General features: G+C 49.3%; 1 long non-coding RNA gene across 1 annotated transcript in view; it reads left to right on the top strand.

Moving 5' to 3' along the window:
• Positions 1-2,187: 2,187 nt before the first annotated feature.
• LOC138845396 (uncharacterized) overlaps positions 2,188-14,967 on the top strand; it is a 30,323-nt gene continuing 17,543 nt past the window's right edge. Inside the window, exon 1 of the long non-coding RNA XR_011382474.1 lies at positions 2,188-14,283. This is a non-coding gene — a long non-coding RNA (uncharacterized lncRNA). The remainder of the gene's footprint in view (positions 14,284-14,967) is intronic.

Here is a 14,967-nt window from a genome sequence, read left to right as displayed (position 1 = left end):
CTCTGCCTCTCTGTAACTCTGCCTTTCCAATAAATAAATAAATCTTTTTATTAAAAAAAGATCTATTATGATAGTGCAGTTATAAACATTCATTTTTTTTTCTGAGACTTAGTTATTTGAAAGGTAGAGTGACAGAGAGAGATAGAAAGAGATCATCTGCTGCTTCACTCCTCAAGAGGCCACAATGGCCTAGGCTGTGCCACGCCAAAGCCAGGAGCCTGGAATTCCATGCAGGTCTCCCATGTGGGTGGCAGGGGTCCAAGCACTTGGGCCATCTTCTGCTGCTTTTCCAAGGCCATTAGCAAGGAGCTGGATCAAAAGTGAAACAGCCAGGACTTGAACGGGCACCCATATGGGGAGCTGGTGCTGCCGGTGGTGGCTTTACCTGCTACACCACAGCACTGAACCCACAGAAAAGTTTTTTGAACCAAAACAAACTCATACTTTTAATTCTATTTTGCATGTATACTTAGGCTTGGAATTGGTAGAGTGTTTTTATTTATTTATTTATTTTTAAAGATTTATTTATTTATTTGAAAGACAGAGTTACACAGAGAGAGGAGAAGCAGAGAAAGAGAGAGGTCTTCCATTCGATGGTTCACTCCCCAACTGGCTGCAACAGCTAGAATTGTGCCAATCCGAAGCCAGGAGCTTTTTCCAGGTCTCCCACGCGGGTGCTGGGGCCCAAGGACTTCGGCCATCTTCTTATTGCTTTCCCAGGGCACAGGGAGAGCTGGATAGCAGAGAGCTAGATCAGAAGTGGAGCAGCCAGGTCTCGAACCGGCGCCCATGTGGGATGCCGGCACTTTAGGCTAGGGCGTTAATCTGCTGCGCCACAGTGCCGGCCCCAGTAGAGTGTATTTATATCCGTATGTATATTAAAAATCTTGTGCTAGAGTTGTGGTACAACAGGTCAAGCTGCCACCTGCAAAGCTAGTCTCATATAAGCATGGGTTTGAGTTCCGGCTGCTCTACTTCCAATTCAGCTCTCTGCTAATGTGCTTGGGAAAAGCAGCAGATGATGGCCCAAGTGCTTTGGCCCAGGCCACCCATGTGAGAAACCCAAGTGGAGTTCCTGGCTTCTGGCTTCAGTCTGGCCCAGCCCTGGCTGTTGCAGCCATTTGAGGAGTGAACTAACATATGAAAGCGTCTCTCTCTCTCTCTCTCTCTCTCTCTCTCTCTCTCTCTCTCCCCCCTCCTCCCCCTCTCTTCCTCTTTCTCTGTAACTCTGCATTTTAAATAAATAAATAAATCTTTTTTTTTTTTTTTTTTTACCGTCTTGTATCTCTGAGTCTAATCCAACATAGCAGGGTTCACTTTATCCTTTTTGTGGGGAGCAATCCGGACTAGACTAAGTTACTCGAATTGGGACTTATTCTATGCATCTGCTCTCCCACAATATGGCGCTGGGAGAGAAGTAAACAGCTTCCGCACAGCTGCCTCCAGTTCAACCAATTAACTGTAGGACTTGCTCCTGATTGGAGAGCAGCGTACTCAGCCGAGTTGGGATTGGCGGAGGAGGACTATAAAGGAGGAGAGAGACGGCATGCACCAGGAACATCTATGGGGAACATCTAAGGGAACCCGTGCAGCCCCCGAAGAAAGCCGGCCGGCGGTGTGCCGCTCCCCTGCGGAAGTGGGGAATGCGGCCAGGGGGAACTGCCCTTCCACGGAGGTGGAAGGGATAGTAGCCAACCCGGGAAGAACCAGCAGCAAACCCGGGGAGGGCCGAGCAGACGAAAGAACAGCGCAGGGTCCTGTGTCGTTCCTCCACGAAGAGGGGGAGCGACATAATGGTGCCGTGACTCGGATATGAAGCCTAGGCAGGGTTTAGTGTCGTTCCCCCATGAAGACGGGGAGCGACATAATGGTGCCGTGACTCGGATAGGAAACCTAACTCGGACAGGAAACTTAGGACGGATAGGAAACCTAGCTTGGATAGGAAACCTAGGACGGATAGCAAACTTAGGAGGGAAGAAACGGGAAGAACTAGGGAAAATATCGGAGAGAGAGACTAGCAAACAGCCTAGGGAAAAGCCGGACGAAAAAGGTGCCGGAAGAAGCTATTGAAAGCCTAGGCATAGACTCGGATACGGACTACGGGGGGAAGCTGGGAGAAATCTCTAAGGTCGAAAGCGAAAGTGAAAGCTAGAACAAACAGACTCGGACGCGGACTGTGGGGAGAGGCCAGGAGAAATAAGGGAGGAATATTGTTGGAAGAAAACTTGGGGAAACATACCGGGTAGAGAAAAATGTTAGGGAAATTGAAGCCGCGGGGGGCAGGCCAAGGCGGAAACGAAAGCCACTTTGGGGTTCTCAAGTTAGCCCGGGAATAGGGGGCGAAAAGTTGAAACCAGAAGCTGAGACGTAAGCCAGATTGGGATCCGTCTGATTAGCCCGGGGAGCAAAGGACGGGAAGCCAGATCGTGGGGCGGAGACGTACGCTGGGTTGAATTCGCCAGGCTAGCCCGGGGAACTTAGATTGAATCCTAGTGGCGGAGACGCAAGCTACGCTGTGTTACTCGCGGAAGCCGCCGCGTGCAGAGAGAGCACGGGGCGTGAATAGATAGGGAACGCTGGCGTAGGCCGTGGTTCAGACGCGAAAGGGTTAAGCGTGGAGACCGCGGACCGCGCAAAGCCGGGAAGCCGCGCAGAGAGGCGCGCGGGCTGAAGCGGCGCAGAGCCGGGAACCCGCCGGCGGGGCGAGGTGCCGGAAAGCCGCAGGGATAAGAGAAACAGAAGTTTGGAAGTGAAGTAAAAGAGAAATAGGAATGCTGGAAGATAGAAGTAAAATGGGAGAAATAGGAATGCCCGGAGATAGAGAAATAGAGAGAAATAAGGCCTCCCCTCAACATGCCAATTAGAAGGCTTGGATTCGGTCTGCCTGATTTAAGGCGGTAAGCGCCAGCAAAGCTCGACCAGAGTATGAGCTGCAGGTCACCGAAGATAGGCACGAACCAACACTAATAAGTCTCCCCCACAATACGGCAATGAGAAGGCTTGGATTCGGTTTGCCTGATAGGTTTTGTAAACACCTGCAGGCAGTTCTAGCAGAGTAGAGCATGCACTGCAGGGCACCGAACACAGGCACGCATCAGCGCCTAAAAACCTCCTCACAATGGCGAAGAGAGGACCCGGATTCGGTTGTCCTGATTGATAGGACTTGTAAGAGCCTGTGGCAACGCTAGCAAGTAGAGCAGAGTGTGTGCCGTGGGACACCGAAGACAGGCGCGTATCAACGCCAAAAAATAAAAAGAAAGGGGGATCTGTGGGGAGCAATCCGGACTAGACTAAGTTACTCGAATTGGGACTTATTCTATGCATCTGCTCTCCCACAATATGGCGCTGGGAGAGAAGTAAACAGCTTCCGCACAGCTGCCTCCAGTTCAACCAATTAACTGTAGGACTTGCTCCTGATTGGAGAGCAGCGTACTCAGCCGAGTTGGGATTGGTGGAGGAGGACTATAAAGGAGGAGAGAGACGGCATGCACCAGGAACATCTATGGGGAACATCTAAGGGAACCCGTGCAGCCCCCGAAGAAAGCCGGCCGGCGGTGTGCCGCTCCCCTGCGGAAGTGGGGAATGCGGCCAGGGGGAACTGCCCTTCCACGGAGGTGGAAGGGATAGTAGCCAACCCGGGAAGAACCAGCAGCAAACCCGGGGAGGGCCGAGCAGACGAAAGAACAGCGCAGGGTCCTGTGTCGTTCCTCCACGAAGAGGGGGAGCGACATAATGGTGCCGTGACTCGGATATGAAGCCTAGGCAGGGTTTAGTGTCGTTCCCCCATGAAGACGGGGAGCGACACTTTTCCCTTTCCTTGCTGTGGTTTCTGTGACAGAAACCAAGCATATTTATTTTCTCCATCCTAGAATATCCATTTTACGAAGCCTCATTCTCCAGCTCTGTCTGCTGAAAGGGCCTAGAGCCGGGACAGCCCAGGTCTGGATTTCCGAGAGGAAGCAGGCTTCCTTGGAGCCATGGCTGAGTCCAGGATGGAAGCTGGGGAATGACAGGATGAGTGCTGAGTATCAGAAAGGAAAGAAGCACTCAAAGTGGGGATAACTCAGACAGACAGGAACCGTCTTACCTGGCCTTATCTGGGACAGTTTGACCAAAAAACAATGTTAGGAATAGATTATAACTGGCAAACTAACTTCCCATAAGGCTGAAATAGACAAGGGAGCCCATATATGGAGAGAAGAGAGTTCTTTACAGTTGAATTCCAACTAATAAATGTAGAAGAAATTATGGAAATAGAAAATCGCCCACCAGAGAATGCAGTGGGAATGAATGTTGCAAATAAAGAGCCAAATGAATGCTCAAACTGGTGAAAGTGTGATGCTAAACAAGATATTTGCATAATGTACTTACAGGTGTATTTCAAAAAGATTGTGGAAAATGGAATTAAAAGGTACATTTTCATGCAAAAAAGTCTGTGAAGCCATGCACTTGTATTAATCACAGAAGAAGAAAAAAAAAAAAAAAACAGTGATTGTATAGTGAAGAAATGTGACAGACATCGTGTTCCAGGGCTCATGTGGGACACAGTGTCCTGGAGGGGTGCAGTGGGAAGGGCACAATAGCACTTCTGTGGTGTTCCCACGCAAAACGCAGCTCTTGAGGTCATGAGCAGGACAATCCTGGCAATGTCCCAGGCAGACCTGCGACTTTCCAATAGTATTGTACTAATGTCAGTTACTTGGCTTTCCCAACTCCCGTGAAGTTATGTAAGGTGTTAATATTTGGGAACACCGGTGGAGTGTATACAGGAATCCACTGTCTGGTTTTCGTAAGCATAAAGTTACTTCAGAAGAAAAAGAAAGAGAGGAGTCAGTTGTGATTGTGCCATCCTTAAGACAGAAACCCTGGCCAGCACCTCTGCTGCAGGTACAAAGTGCTCCCCTGACAGAGGCAGTCAAGGTCCTCAATAATGAATCCAGACTTTTCCCCACATTTATATTAGCTCCGCCCACGTCCATCAGCCGCCCATGCCCTGCCAATTTCTCTGGCACAGGCTTAGAAAAGCCTGACTCATGTCCTAAGACCCCTTTCATGGGGCCTTCACCTTACACCCAGAGTCAGCTGCTAGCCAACCCTGCAGTGCAGTCAGCCCTGGGTCGTGACCTTGGAAACCTTGAACTCCCTTGGGGGGGTGGGGATGTAGGCTCTGCGGGTCTGTCATTCCCTACACCCTGTCTGCCCTTAGGAAGCTTCTGACTTGCAAATAAACACAGCCAGGAGAAGGGAAAGCAGATCAGAGGTGGGTAGGGTGGGTAAGAGAGCCTGCACAGCTTTTTGGGGCTGTGGTTTTCCTTTGGCCTCTTCTGCTCAGAGCGGGCTGGTCTGCCCAAAGCTATGCAGCTGTTAAGAACAAAAATCCCCATTTGAACACAGCCTTCTGCCTCCTTTACTAAGGGCTGCTAGCTCCAAAAAGGCTTGGAATAGCCAACCATGTAGCATCTTCATACAGTTTTCATTTCACCCTGACACACCTCAAGGTCATCTCTGGGGACAGCCTTGCAGAGAAGGTTCCCAAAGAGCTGGCAGGAAATGCGACTGACTCCCCCCTCCCCAGGCCCGCAGAGCGTCCCAGTATCACAGCTGAATGCATTCTGGGGAAACAGCCACGGACGTGACAACGAACTGAATGCACACTTAACAGTGTGAACCTGCAGCAAAGTCATCTCAACCCTGAGCAGCTAGAATACCAGCACCACAGTGGGCTGGGGCTGAGCTCATTTGCTGGACCCCTTTATTCCTGATCCCGCTCCTTGAAATGTGGATTTATCGGGGCTGAGGCTGTAGTACAGTAAGCTAAGCCACGGGTTTGTGTCCCAGCTGCTCCTCTTCCGATCTGGCTCCCTGGTAATGGGCTCCCTTGGAGGCTTCAAGTGATGTCTCAAGTGCTTAGGTCCTTGCCTCCCTGCCATCCATGTGGGAAACTCTGACGGAGTTCTGGGCTCCTGGTTTCACTGACCCAGCCCCAGCCATTGTGGTTACTTGGGGAGTGAACTAACAGATGGGAGATTTCTCTGTCTCTTTTCCTCTCAAATGAATTAATTAAGTAAATAGAAACAACATCTTAAAACCACTGGCTGGGAAACTTCTCTTGCCAAGCTCTAGAATAACTACAGAAGCCATCCAACGCCTGCAGTATTGGCTGAGGTCAACTGAGAAGCTAACTACACAGTGTTTCACAGGGTGTTGAAATCCATGAACGTTAGCTGTTAGGACTATCATTATTGATATCCTAATGGGTAATAGTGAACCGCTGCCCTCACCCTGCACCTCCCTTCTCCCTGTACCAAGCAGACCTACTCATCTACATCTTCTGTAAGCTGGGAGGATTTGGGACTGCCTGCAAGAAAGGCAGAGGGCTCAAAAACAAAAAACTTCTTAAATATCAACTAGTGAAGACACCACACTGCTTTTCCTGGGACCCAGCAGAGATCCACATCACATTTTCCTGGTTCCCTTTCTCTGGCTATGATCTGTGCACCGTGTGCTAGCAGCCCTCTCCGTCTGTGAGAGAGGCAGTGGGCCTTGGCCACGGGGCCTCGATCTTTCTGCTGGTGGCTCTGGAAATACTGGCTGGTGCCAGAAGGAGAAGAGAAAGAGGCTTTGTGCAGCCCAGACCCTCCCAGCCAGCGAGACTGGTCCAAGTGGGCTCCATCTCCATCCCCAGAGGGGTGGCCAGCCCCTATTTCCTGTTTCCTTGGCCCCTCGCCCTTGGAAATGCCAACAGAACCTGCCAGCTCCCCCACCGGCTGTCTTCTCAGCACAGCCATCCTCAGAGAATGCAGCCCACAGCCCAGGGACTGACACGGGCACACATCCCAGATTCCTAAATGGCCTCTGTGTACCTTGGGCCACCTCCTCAGTTCTCCAAGCCTCACGTGGTGTTCAGCGTGGATCCTGGTGCTACCTGCCAGGGTAAAGGGAACACTAAACGAGAAGGAAGCTCCTGCACATTGGGGCACATCATTCATGCAGCCGGTGCTGGGTGTTCCCCCTAGCTACAGCAGTTGTCACCTGAGCCCCTAAGTAGCCCACTTGCCCCTTCTCGCACACCCTGCTCCAGAACCCCTCACTATCTAGAGACTTTGCTGAGGCCTCAGAGTCAAGAGGTCTGGGAATATTGAAGAGCACAGATTATGCAATTAGCAGCTGGCACTGCAATGCAGCAGATTAAATTGCTGCTTGAGACTGGCATCCTATGTCAGAATGCCTGTTTGAATCCTGGCTGCTCCACCTCTGATCCAGCTCCCTAAACATGCTCCTACTTGGATTCTTGCAACTTATATGGGAGACCTAGATGGAGTTCCTGGCTCCTGGCTACAGCCTGCCCTGGCTGTTATGGCCATTTGGGGAGTGAACCAGTAGATGGAAGATTCTCATTCTCTCTCTCTCTCATTCTCTCTGTCTCTCTCTGTCTCTCTACTCCTCCCCCTCCTCCCTCCCTCCCTCTCTGTTGCTCTGCATTTCAATCTATCAATAAATATTAAAAAAAAAAAAAAAAAAGATCCTGGCTGCTGCAGTGGCTCACTAAGCTAATCCTCCGCCTGCGGCACCAGTACCCCAGGTTCTAGTCCCGGTTGGGGTGCCGGATTCTGTCCCGGTTGCTCCTCTTCCAGTCCAGCTCTCTGCTGTGGCCTGGGAAGGCAGTGGAGGATGGCCCAAGTGCTTGGGCCCTGCACCCACATGGGAGACCAGGAGGAAGCACCTGGCTCCTGACTTCGGATCAGCGTAGCGCGCTGGCTGTAGCAGCCATTTGGGGGGTGAACCAACAGAACGAAGACCTTTCTCTCTGTCTCTCTCTTTCTGTCTAACTCTGCCTGTCAAAAAAAAAAAAAAAAGATCCTGGAACCAGATCCACCTGTAACCCTGGATGAAATATATTTAACAAATCTTATCTGAAAGATGCACATGAAGAAACTTAAATGTAATTAGTACTGCAAAGACTAATAAAGATATTGCATATACAACCTTTGAAGAATGCCTGGTTCAGAGATAAGTTCAGTTATTCAGAGATAAGTTTAGCAAATCACAGAATAAAAGTAAATAATGAAGCTCTTTTATAATTAGCCCCAGCTGGCCACCAACATGCTTTGAAGCCCAACATATGGTTGGCATATTTCCCTGATTCCTGCTGCTGGTTCCAGTGCCCCTATTAATTTCACTGTTCGTTTCCCGTTTCCTTTCTCTTGCCATGATCCGTGCACCGTGTGCTAGCAGCCCTCTCCGTCTGTGAGAGAGGCAGTGGGCCTTGGCCACCGGGCCTGGATCTTTCTGCTGGTGGCTCTGGAAATACTGGCTGGTGCCAGAAGGAGAAGAGAAAGAGGCTTTGTGCAGCCCAGACCCTCCCAGCCAGCGAGACTGGTCCAAGTGGGCTCCATCTCCATCCCCAGAGGGGTGGCCAGCCCCTGTTTCCTAGGACATAGTGAACTGGATCCCTGTTATCTTCTTGCTCAGTTTTCTTCTACATGTTTGGGCTGGTTTCCATTGGACAAGGAAATAAGTTGATTTCCAAATAGCTATCTCTCTCTCTTTTTAAGATTTATTTGTTTATATATGTAAGAGTCAGAGCTACAGAGAGGGAGAGATAGAGAGAGAGCTCTTGCATCTGCTGGCTCAGATAACGCTCCTGGCTCCTGACGTTCGCCTGGCCCAGCCCCAGTCATTGAGGCCATCTGGGGAGTGAACCAGCAGCTGGAAGCTCTCTCTGTCTCTCTCATTCTGCCTTTCAGATGGATAAATATATACATATTTTTTAAAAAGGTAACATTAATTATCTTAGTAAGAAAATGTCCCTTTATTTCTATTTTTTAAAGATTTATTTATTTATTTGAAAGGCAGAATTACAGAGAGGCAGAGGCAGAGAGAGAGAGGGAGAGAGGTCTTCCATCCGCTGGTTCACTCCCCAGATGACCACAATGGCTGGAGCTGTGCCAATCCAAAGCCAGGAGCCAGGAGTTTCTTCTGGGTCTTCCATGTGGATGCAGGGCCCAAGGACTTGGACCATCTTCTGCTGCTTTCCCAGGCCATAGCAGAGAGCTGGATCAAAAGTGGAGCAGCCAGGACTCAAACTGGCGCCCATATGGGATGCCAGCACTGCAGACAGAGGCTTTACCCACTAGGCCACAGCGCCAGCCCCTACTTCTACATCTTTGAATTTGTTGTTTTACTGTCGGGGTATCTGCTCATCAGATAACACTTTCAGGATTAATTGAAAATATAAGGCTATGTTGATTTTTGTTTCTTTGACCTTAGCACAGATGTGATGACTTTTTTTCCAGTCCTCACTAAATAGCCAGCCAATAATTTATGTCATGTTCAAATTAGTGGCTAAATGAGACAGGATGCAATAAAGCGTATTAGGATATTTGAATGTCCATTTGGGAAAAAAAATTTTTATGTTTGAATCTTTCCTCCCAACCACATAGAAATTCTAGATGGGTTAGAGATTTTGTCTTTAAGAAACCTTAAAACTATTTGGAGAAAATATTGGAAAATATTTTTATAGTCTTGATGTGAAGAATCATAAGTAAGTTGTGATAAACTTACATAAGCCATAAAAGAAAACACAGAGATTTCGCCACATGATATCTAAAACTTCTCTATGATGAAAGAGACCACAAAGTTCACGACAATGGGAGGCAGAAAGAAAACATTGCCAACATATAGGAGAGGACTTAAAAAAGTTTGTGGAAAAATGGAATTACAAAATAAATTTGTTTGGCAAAACAAATTTTGAAATCCATGCAGTTTTTTTCATAATATGCATAATATCCATGAGCTTTTCAAAGATGCTTGGAACAACAGGCAGTAGATTAATAATCAAAGTATGTAAAGGGGAGAAGTGGGGGAAAAAGAACATTTGAATAGGCAAATAAAGCTCAATCCTCACTCTAAATAGCAAATAAATAAAAACAAGGTAAAATCATCAAAATCTCAAAATGTAAATATCTGGCACTGCAGAATGCACAGGGCCACAGCTCTTCCACCTCCAGGCTCTTCCGCGCCAAAAGTATTGTCTGTGAATGGCACTCCTGCAGTGCGGTTCCAGTACAGGTTCCCATGGAGCGGGGTGCACCTGGAGCTCAGTTCTCTGTGCCCTGCCACTCCAGTGTTTGGGGGACAGTTTGTGATATATTCAGCAAAATATCAAAGACCCTCTGACTCAATGATTCTTCTTCCAAGAATCTAGCCTTTCAGAAATATATGAATATCTAATAGTGCATAAAGATATATGCAAAAAAGATATTCTTTGAGGCACATTTTATTTTGGGGAGAAAAAGGAAATACCCTATGTGTTCATCATGAAAATAAAAATAATGATGTAAATAGTGATGCATCTACTCATGGGATATTTTGCAACTCTTCCTATTCTTAAATGTTTGTTTTCATATATTTGGAAGGTAAAGTGACAGGCAGGGAGAGAGAGCTCCCATCTGCCTGTTCACTCTCCAATTACCTGCCACAGCCTGAGCTAATCAAGGCTGACACCGAGAACCTGGAGCACCATCCAGGCCTCCCCAAAGCTGCCAGAGCCCAAGCACTTGAGCTATCTTCTGCTGCCTCCCAGGATGCACTAGCAGGAATCTGGATTGGAAATGCAGTAGCCAGGACTCAAACTGGTGCTCTCAGGGAGATAGGAGCACCCTGGGCAGCAGGCTAACATGCTCCAGATAATTTGCAACTCTTTATAGGATTTGTACTCACGTTCAAGGATCTTCAGTATTTGATGCTACAGCAGAGATAAACATGAACATAAAAAATATTAAAATTATCTCGTGTCGGAGCCAGCACTGCGGTGTAGAAGTTTAAAGCCGCCATCTGCAGTGCCGGCATCCCATGCAGGCGCTGGTTTGAGACCCGGCTGCTCCATTTCCTATTCAGCTCCCTGCTGACCTGCCTGGGAAGGGAGAGGGGGATGGCCCAAGTGCTTGGGCCCCTGCACCCCCATGGGAGGCCAGGAAGAAGCTCCTGATCCCTGGCTTAGTCCCCCAGCCATTGAGGCCATTGGGGGAGTGAACCAGCAGATGGAAGATATCTATGTGTGTGTGTCCCCCTCTCTCTCTGTAACTCTGCTACTCAAATAAATAAAATAAAAATTTTAAATAAAAATCTCATGTTGCATTCCAATGTCTACATGTTTATGTCTTAATCTGCATTATACAGATGGGCAACACAAGATGGGTAAGGAAAAGCCCGCTAAACCAAGAGGCCTGAACGGGACCCTTCAGCATGGGGAGTGTAGTGAGTGGCAGTTTTCATGCTATACTCCATATACTCACTCCGTGCTCCACCACAAGGAAGCATTGTATACAGTTTTATAACATTAAATTCAAAATATTCTGAAGCCCACTGGCTGTGTGCGTTGTAAGAATCCTTGTGGGTTTGGCTGTTCTTTGACAACTTTCCACCTGGCTAAACTACCCAGGAGTGTCCTACCACATTCTTGGCATTCCTGGAATAAACCGTTTCTTCTTCTAAACCAGCTCATCTGGGCATCATAATTCCCAGGTAGATCCAAGTCTCCTTCACTGACTCAGAATTTCTTATTTTGCTGTGGAGGAGGAAGTGCGAGTTACGGTTCATGTGGCAGCCACACAGCCACAGCCACGGCCACGGCCACAGCCACAGCCACGGCCACAGCCATGGCCACAGCCCAGGAGAAGGTGGAGAGGGAGGCTGGATCCTCAGGGCAGCCCCAAGACATGAGATGAAAGTGCTCCATTTGGAGCCACAAAACAACAACAGATACATTAGGGCTGGGCCTTTTGTTTTCCCCAAAACTCAACCTTTTCTAATGCATTTGTTGTTCTGTAAAGGGGGTGGGGAATTTCCACTTGTTCTCTTCTAAACCACTGCAGGATGCTTTGAAGCTGCCTTAAAATCCCATCCAGTTCTTAGAATTAAGAAACCCACCCAGTCTGCTTCCAGAGGAAGAAGGTAACAGAGTTCCAAGGTGTGTGTGTGCTTTGTATTGTTATCTCAGGGCTTCAAATCAGACTGCACAGCTGATCTGTAGAAAGGGGCCTGTGAGGGTCTCCAGGGCAGATCAGAGAGGCCAGACATGCATACTCCTACCCTAGGTGCGGTCTGTTAAGATTATAAGCCTGACTGCTTTGTGAATGCCCTAAAGGCAGATGTGAGTTTACCTATCTAATGCAAGGCTTAAGCTTCTGCTGAACACTCTGATTTTGATTGTATTGGGGCCTTTTGCTTTTGCAGAGCTGTAAACTGTCCACAACTGATAGCAATGCAAAATAGTTCTTTTGTCTCTAGATAGGCCAGTCCTGCCACGTGTACAGGTTCAGGTGACTCCAGGCCTTCCTGCCTCTATTTGCACAATATCACAGTCTGTATCAGATAAGGTACAGGGCAGCAGGTGAGGCCATATAGGGAGGGAAGATATCTCTCTCCCACGCTCTGCCTTTCAAATAACTAAACAAAAACTTTGATGAAAAATATTTCAGGCTGGCACCAAGGCTCAATAGGCTAATCCTCCACCTGCAGTGCTGGCACCCTGGGTTCTAGTCCTGGTTGGGGCGCCGGGTTCTGTCCCGGTTGCTCCTCTTCCAGTTCAGCTCTCTGCTGTGGCCTGAGAAGGCAGTGGAGGATGGCCCAAGTGCTTGGGCCCTGCACCCCATGGGAGACCAGAAGCACCTGGCTCCTGGCTTCCGATCAGCGTGGCCATTGGGGGGTGAACCAACGGGGGAAAAAAAAAAAGGAAGATCTTTTGTTAGAGTCCGAAAAAGCCCACCTCCCAATGAAAGACTCCAAGAGACCTTTCTCTCATGCAACCAGCAAAGGGTTAAAGATTTATTGATTATCCAGCATGCTGGGGCTGTCCGATCATACATGAGCAGAGCAGCCCCGAATAACCAAAGGTTAGGGTTTATAAAGGCAAAAACCGCAAAACCGGGCAGGGGGGAATACATGGTTGCTATGCATGGTTGCTATACATAGTTGCTAAAATCAAAAGAGAGTACATAAAATCAAAAGAGAGTATATGGTTACTGGGGTCAACATAACCTAAAACCTAAGTGAAATTAATATTCATCATAATCTTGACAATACCAGTTACAATATTACAATTAGCAATTAGGACTTGACATTAATGTAAGACACAGACAAATCACATCTTTATTATTAGCTCAGGTAACCCAGGTGCCACTTGAGCAATCATGCTAGGGGGTTTTTGTGCTCTGCCAAGGGTGATGTAGTGCACTGCTATTGTCCGACTATTTGAGATCATAGTTTCAGACCAGAGTCTCACGGTGGGGGGGTGCTTTCTCAGAATGGAGTCTCAAGTGCTCCAAAATGGAGTCCCTACTGTCAAGGTGCTACTTCACTCTGTCTTATTTTTACAGCTGTACCAGGAATGTTATAACCTGTAAGCTTAAGCTTAACTTTTTACACCCGCACATATACAATTTTAACTTTTCACTTTCTCTCTGTCTCTCTCTCTCACTGTCCACTCTGCCTGTCAAAAAAAAAATAAAAATAAAGAAAAATATTACAGATCTGTGTCTGTTTTTTGGACTGATAGTGACTTTCTAGGGTGCATCCCTTATTAATGAGTTCGATAAAATCTTTAGCTCCTGCTCATTTTATATCTGTGTGAGTCCTGATTTAACGTTTTTTTGGAAAAGCATCTTTTCACATCACTGTCCCTTCTTTCCCGGAAGAAGGACTTCCTACAGAAGACCCAACAGCAAGCCTGCGATCCCACAGACGCTGTCTGAGGCCATCGGAGCCCTTTCTTGTTCCTCATGGAGAAAAGCTTCTTCGCACCTGGTGGTTGGGGGGGGGAGGGCTTTGGCGCCTGTGCCACAGCTGTGGGTGACAGCGGGACTCAGTTTACCCGTCTGTGCAAGGAGCTCACAGCGACTGCCTGAACCCCGGAGCTGCCGCCCAGCCTCCCCTTGCGCCCTGCACCCCGCGCCCGGGTCCCCGGCAGTGCAGCCGCTGCCTGGGAACGCTCCCAGTCCCGCACGACTGCCCCTCCGCCCGCGGGGGTCTCTGGGCTCCGCGCTGCTCCCGGGGTGCGGAGGGACTCGGGAGGGGGCGGGTTCACTGGAGCCAGAAAGCCCGGAGCCGCCCAGGAATTTTGGCTCGGGCTGGGAGCATTTCCTCCCGGGCTGGCCCGGCGCGATCCCGCGGAGGGCTGTCGCTGGCAGACGCGCACAGCGCTGGGTCCCGCCGGCATCATGCGGCCCCTGCTGTGCGCGCTGGCCGGGCTCGCCCTGCTCCGCGCCGCGGGCGCTCTGGCCGGTGAGTAGGGGCCGCGGGCCCGCGATGCGGGCAGGGGACTGGGAGCCCGGGAGGCCCGCCGAGGGCAAGGTGGGGATGAGCGAGTGAGAGAGATGCCAGGCAGGGAGGGAGGGAAGGAGGGAGTGACAGAACCGGCGGGGAACAGAGGCACAGAGAGAGACAGGGGAGAGGGGAAATAAGGGATTAGAAAGAGGTTTTGGAGAAACACAGATACCAGTTAGGGCAGAAAGCAAAAGCAGTTGAGAGCAACAGAGCAAGAAACAAGGATTGAAATGGAGAGAGACGGAGACCGATGTTTTCAGAAAAACCTATTGAGAAAGTTGAGAAAAGCTGGGGGGGTGGGGGGGTGCCGAACTGCTGGTGAAAGGAGACAGGAAGGGGTAAAAGGTCAAGTTTGTAGGGTGGGGCAGCCCTGAGGCCAGCTGGGAGCAGGCCTGGCTTTCCAGGGCGATGCACTGGAAGCTGAGCTCCAAGGCCAGTGACCCAGGCAGGGCCCCACACGGCCATCCGGCCATCCTGGAGCCAGGCAGGCGGCCCCTGCCGCGTGGGGACAGAGTCAGATTCCAGGTTTGTTTCTTTAAAAGATGTATTTATTTATTTGAAAAAAGAAGGAGATCTTCCATCCACTGGTTCACTACCCAGTTGCCTGCAACAGGCAGAGCTGGGCCAGGCCGATCAGGAGCC

This window comes from Oryctolagus cuniculus, chromosome 15, assembly GCF_964237555.1.
Source record: "Oryctolagus cuniculus chromosome 15, mOryCun1.1, whole genome shotgun sequence".
Taxonomy (NCBI): Eukaryota; Metazoa; Chordata; class Mammalia; order Lagomorpha; family Leporidae; genus Oryctolagus; species Oryctolagus cuniculus.
This window is presented reverse-complemented; position numbering and strand designations above follow the sequence as displayed.